Genomic DNA, 6,426 nt, shown 5'->3' on the forward strand with positions numbered 1-6,426 from the left:
CTGTTTAGAGGCCTGTGGATATGTACGTGGGTTGTGGCTATGTCTGTACAGTGTATATGTATATATATATGTGATATGTTCTGGGCGGTTCGCCGCCACGGCAGCCTTGTCGGCTTGCCTGTATATATGTACATGGATATATCGGCCCTGTGTGGCCTTTGTTGGTATTTTCTGCGTGCAGGTTAATTTTGGTTAGTAAGGAAAACAAAGGAAACTCTGCCCAAATTTTATTAAATATTTGAGTTACTATTTTTGGGACTTTGGTACGTACGGGTGCCCAGGTCGGGCGCTAGTCACGGCCTACGGGGTTGGGTCGTGACAAAAGTGGTATCAGAGCGGTTCGTCCTCGGAATGTCCACGAGCCGTGTCTAGTAGAGTCTGTTTATCGGTGTGTTGTGCACCACATCTATAAACGAGGAGGCTACGGGACATTTAGGATCTTGTCTTTCTTTTGATCTTAGATCGTGCGATAGAGCTGTGTTATTAGGATGACTTTTTTCTAACGATCTGTTATGTTTTCAGCGATGCCCCCAAGAAAGACGACAGCTGCCCAGAAGGGCAAGTCCACTGCTGTGGGAGAGACTAGTAGGGCCCAGAGAGTTACCAGGGCCCGTGCTCAGCTCGAGCCGGAGGTTGTGCCCCGGTCGGCCAGTTCGGCCACTCCATCACCATCAGAGGGGCACAGAGCGGCAGCAGCGACGGGACAGGCGGCGGCTCCACCGCCCGCTCCCCGAGGTTCGAGTGCCGAGCCTCCGGCTCCTCGGCCGGGGCGGAGGACGGGTCTTTGAGGGATCTTTGTCCGGTGTTGACCAGATTGGTAGCGGGCGGTACGGAGGGGAGGGGCCGGGAGATGAGTATCTTTGGTGGACGTGATAGTCGAGAGGGCTCGTTATTTCTCGACATGTAATCCGCCGAGTTCTTCGGGTCAAAGCCGAGGAGGACCCTCGGGAGTTCATCGAGAGAGATGCGGCGTACGCCGCGACTTATCGGGGCCTCCGAGACCGAGTCGGTGGAGGCTGGCGTCGTATCGGCTGCACGATATTGCAGCCAATTGGTTTGAGTCGTGGGAGTTGTCCCGGGGTGAGGGCGCGCCACCAGCCGTATGGGATGAGTTCACAGAGGCTTTTCTTGCCCACTTTCTACCCCCAGAGGCCAGACGCGCCAGGGTTCACAGGTTTATACATTTGCGGCAGAATGGTAGGAGCGTCCGGGAGTACGGCCTGGAGTTTGATTCTTTAGCCAGATACGCTCCTCACATTGTGGCAGATATGGCCGACAGGGTGCACCAGTTTGTTATGGGGCTGGATGATTATTTGATCGATAGTTGTATGTCGATGGCTGCTCAGTCTGGCATGGATATTGCCCGGGTACAGGCATATGCCCAGGGCATGGAGGAGCGGCACAGGGGGCGCCAGCCCGACCGGAGTTATGATAGGCGCCAGCCCAAGAGGGCTAGGTCAGCCGGGTATTCTGGGGATTCTCGAGGCAGACAGCCTCAGCAGCAGCACAGCAGACATTCCTCCCAGCCAGCCCGGAGTACACCCCCTCAGCCTACAGGCAGGAGACCCGACAGTGCCGGATACTCAGGAGCAGGTCAGAGCTCCAGGGCCTCAGGCTCACAGGCAGGCAGAGGTTCTGGCCAGTCCAGGCCACCCATACCCCGATGCACTTATTGTGGGAGGCAGCACCCTGGCGAGTGCTATCGCGCCACAGGTGCCTGTTTTACCTGCGGCCGACAGGGCCACGTGATGAGAGATTGCCCGCTCAGGGCCGGTGCGAGGGCGGGCGGCGCGGCCTACGGGTTCGAGTCTTCGGTTCATCTTCATCATCAGTAGCCATGCGCCCTGCGGGGCGAGGTATGCCGGCACAGTCAGGCCGCGGTAGAGGCCGTGGCGGGGCGTCCAGTTCTAGCGGTCCCTCGAACCGCATATATGCCTTAGCCAGCCGTCAGGACCAGGAGGCATCACCTAATGTGGTTACAGGTACATTATTGGTTTTCTCTCGAGCTGTATATGCATTGATTGATCCTGGTTCTACTTTATCATATATTTCTCCTCTTATTGCTGATAAAATTGGGATTAAATCTGAACCAATAGAACCGTTCGAGGTAGCCACTCCGGTAGGGGATTCTATTATTGCTAGACAGGTATATAAAGATTGTTCGATAATTGTCTGCGATCGTTGCACTAAGGCAGATTTGGTAGAGCTAGATATGATCGAATTTGATGTTATTATGGGCATGGACTGGTTGGCTTCGTGTTATGCTAATGTGGATTGCCAAAAGAAAGTAGTCCGCTTTCAGTTCCCAGGTGAACCGGTTATAGAATGGGCAGGTAATACTGCAACGCCGAGGGGTAAGTTTATTTCATACCTCAAGGCAAGAAAAATGATCAGAAAAGGCTATATCTATCATCTGGTTCGCGTGCACGATCTAAAGGCTGAAGCGCCTACTATTCAGTCTGTCCCAGTGGTTAATGAATTCCCTGATGTATTCCCAGACGAGCTACCAGGTCTTCCTCCGGAACGGGAGATAGAATTCACCATAGATCTGTTGCCAGACACTCAGCCCATATCTATTCCTCCGTACAGAATGGCACCAGCAGAACTCAAGGAATTAAAGGAGCAGCTGAGGGATCTTCTGGAGAAGGGCTTTATTCGACCCAGCACATCGCCCTGGGGAGCGCCGGTATTATTTGTGAGAAAGAAAGACGGTTCGCTGCGAATGTGCATTGATTATCGGCAGCTGAACAAGGTAACTATAAAGAATAAATACCCCCTCCCCAGGATTGACGATTTATTTGACCAGTTGCAGGGAGCTAAATGTTTTTCAAAGATAGACCTGCGGTCTGGTTATCATCAAGTGCGAGTGCGGGAGGCAGATATTCCCAAGACAGCCTTCAGGACCCGGTACGGGCACTATGAATTCAGAGTTATGTCATTCGGGTTGACGAATGCTCCGGCAGTATTTATGGATCTTATGAATCGGGTATTCAGGCCGTTCTTGGACATGTTCGTGATCGTGTTCATTGATGATATTCTGGTTTATTCCCGGTCAGAGAACGAGCACGCAGATCATCCGAGACGGTTCTTGGGGTACTGCGACAACAGAAATTATATGCAAAATTTTCAAAATGTGAATTCTGGTTAACATCAGTGGCATTCTTGGGACACATTATTGGAGCTGATGGTATTCGGGTAGACACCCAGAAAATCGAAGCTGTGAAGAATTGGCCCCGGCCTACAACGCCGACAGAGGTACGTAGCTTCCTGGGATTGGCTGGTTATTATAGAAGGTTCGTGGAAAAATTTGCTTCCATTTCAGCGCCTTTAACAAGGCTAACTCAGAAGGGAGCCAAATTCCAGTGGACAGATGCCTGTGAGCGGAGCTTCCAGTTGTTGAAGGAAAAATTGACTACAGCTCCAGTCCTGACACTTCCCGAGGGATCAGACGGGTATGTCATTTACTGTGATGCTTCAGGTGTTGGTCTGGGTTGTGTATTAATGCAGCACGGCCGAGTCATCGCATATGCTTCCCGACGACTCGAAAACATGAAAAGAATTATCCCACTCATGATTTGGAGCTCGCGGCGGTGATTCATGCCTTGAAGATGTGGAGACATTATTTATATGGCGTCCATGTTGATATCTATACAGATCATAAGAGTCTCCAATATATCTTTAAGCAGAAAGAGCTTAATTTGCGGCAGAGACGGTGGTTAGAGCTGTTGAAGGATTATGATGTCGATATTCTCTACCATCCAGGGAAAGCTAATGTTGTGGCAGATGCTCTCAGCCGCAAATCTATGGGTAGTCTGGCAGATGTTCCATCAGAGAAGAAAGAAATAATTCGTGATATTCATCAGCTGGCAAGCCTTGGTGTCCGTTTGGCCGAATCTGGCAATGCTGGGATTTCTATTCGTGAAATTGCTGAATCTTCTATTGTGGAAGAAATTAAGCATCGCCAATATGAAGATCCTATTCTGGTGCATTATCGAGACACAGCCCGTGCAAAAGAGAAGACTCCGTTCGAGGTTTCACCGGATGGGGTATTATTACACGGGGGGGATTATGTGTGTACCTGGGGTTGCAGATCTACGACGGCAGGTTATGGGCGAAGCACACTATGCCCGTTATTCTGTTCACCCGGGAGCTACAAAAATGTACCACGATCTCAGATGTTTATACTGGTGGGATGGCATGAAAAAGGATATCGCGGAATTCGTCGCTCAGTGTCCAAACTGCCAGCAGGTCAAGATTGAGCACCAGAAACCCGGCGGCTTATTGCAGGAAATGGAGATACCGACGTGGAAGTGGGAAATAATTAATATGGACTTCATCGCAGGTTTGCCCCGCACTCCACGGAGGTATGATTCTATCTGGGTTATCGTTGATCGGCTGACAAAATCAGCCCATTTCCTCCCAGTCAGGACCACTTATTCAGCTGAGGATTACGCCAGATTGTATATTAAGGAGATAGTAAGGCTTCATGGAGTTCCCACATCTATTATTTCTACGGAGAGGCACTCAGTTTACAGCAAATTTCTGGAGATCATTCCAAGAAGGATTGGGGACCCAGGTGAGTCTTAGTACGGCGTTTCATCCTCAGTCTGACGGACAGGCCGAGCGTACTATCCAGACGCTAGAAGATATGTTACGGGCCTGTATTATCGATTTCAGAGGTAGCTGGGACGATCACCTGCCATTAATTGAATTTGCCTATAATAATAGCTATCACTCCAGCATCCAGATGGCCCCGTACGAGGCTTTATATGGCAGGAAGTGCAGATCACCAATTGGCTGGTTCGATGTGGGTGAGACTCAATTAATTGGTCCGGATATGATCCAGCAAGCGGTGGACAAAGTAAAGCTTATTCGAGAGAGGTTATTAGCGGCCCAGAGTCGACAGAAATCGTATGCAGATAATCGACGTCGGCACTTGGAGTTCGAAGTTGGTGATTGGGTATTCCTGAAGGTATCGCCTATGAAAGGGGTTATGAGATTTGGTAAGAAAGGGAAGCTCAGTCCAAGATACATCGGGCCTTATCAAATTGTTCGAAGAATAGGCAAAGTTGCTTATGAATTGAATCTACCGGCTGATTTGGGAGCGGTACACCCGGTATTCCATGTTTCCATGCTCCGTAAATGTATTGGTGACCCCTCCAGAATATTTCCTGTGGATGATATCCAGGTCACGGAAGAACTATCCTATGAAGAGCAGCCGGTAGCTATATTGGATCGCCAGGAAAAAAGGTTGCGGAACAAGGATGTGGCCTCTGTTAAGGTGCTGTGGCGAAATAATAATCGGGAAGAAATAACCTGGGAAGCGGAGGAGCAGATGAAGAAGAAGTATCCCCACTTGTTCCAGGAGCCCACAGGTAATCTAAATTCTTTACTCGATTGTGTTGAGTAATAAATGAATTGTATGTAATACCTATAAAAGAACCCCCCCAATTGTTTGTAAGGCCCGTAAGGCCACTTTAACATTCGAGGACGAATGTTCTAAAGGGGGGAAGGATGTTATATCCCGTATTTTCAACAACGGGATAATTTGAGTTAATATGACAAGTTAGGATACAAGGCTATTCCGAGACAAGAAGTTGGGATTTTCTTTAATCATGACTTTATTATAAATAAGTGGTATATGACTTTGTTGGCATGGAAATTGTTAGGTAAACATTTGGGGCCAAAAATGAAATAAGGAAAATTTGTAAATCATTGAAATAGAAGGGCCAAAGTGGCCGGCCACACCACTTGTGGGCCATAGCCACATAAAATAATTTCCTTGGCCACTTAAAAGAGATGACTAATTCATCTTCCTCTTCATTAAATTTCTAGAAAAATCAAGAAAAAAGAAGAGAGAGAAAGAAGGAGACAATCGGCCATTGAGGAGGAAAATCAAGGCCAAGAAATCTCATCCAAAAAAATTGGTTCTTCTAGCAAAACAATCAATTCAAGGGCGCTTATTAACGTGGACTCGTTATTTAAATCATTGGAGCATTCGTTTTCACTCTTGAAGACTTTGGTGGACGTGTGAAGTGGAGAAGAAAAGGTAAGAATTACTTCTCTTTCTTGTGTTGTGAATGATGTAGACGTGTTGTAGTATGCAAACAAGCATGAAATTTATGGAGATTTAGATGTTGGAGTTGAACCGTGGCCATGAGCCATGCATGGCTTGTGGCCGTGTGTTGCCTATATGTTGTTGGATTAGTAGATTGAATTATATGTAGTGTATTTCCTTGTTGTTGTAGTGTATGGAATGAGTGTGAATTACATGTATATGTGTGTGTACTAGGCTGGCCGAATGTGTGCCATACTTGAGCCGAGAATGAGCAAATGTCACTTAAGACTCTAGTTGTTGTCGTTGTGAGTTTTGTATCGTTAATGAACCTTTGAATGATCAACGTTGATGTTGTGAAGAATGCGGGC

Source organism: Lycium ferocissimum, unplaced genomic scaffold (genome assembly GCF_029784015.1).
Source record: "Lycium ferocissimum isolate CSIRO_LF1 unplaced genomic scaffold, AGI_CSIRO_Lferr_CH_V1 ctg1943, whole genome shotgun sequence".
In the NCBI taxonomy this organism is placed as follows: Eukaryota; Viridiplantae; Streptophyta; class Magnoliopsida; order Solanales; family Solanaceae; genus Lycium; species Lycium ferocissimum.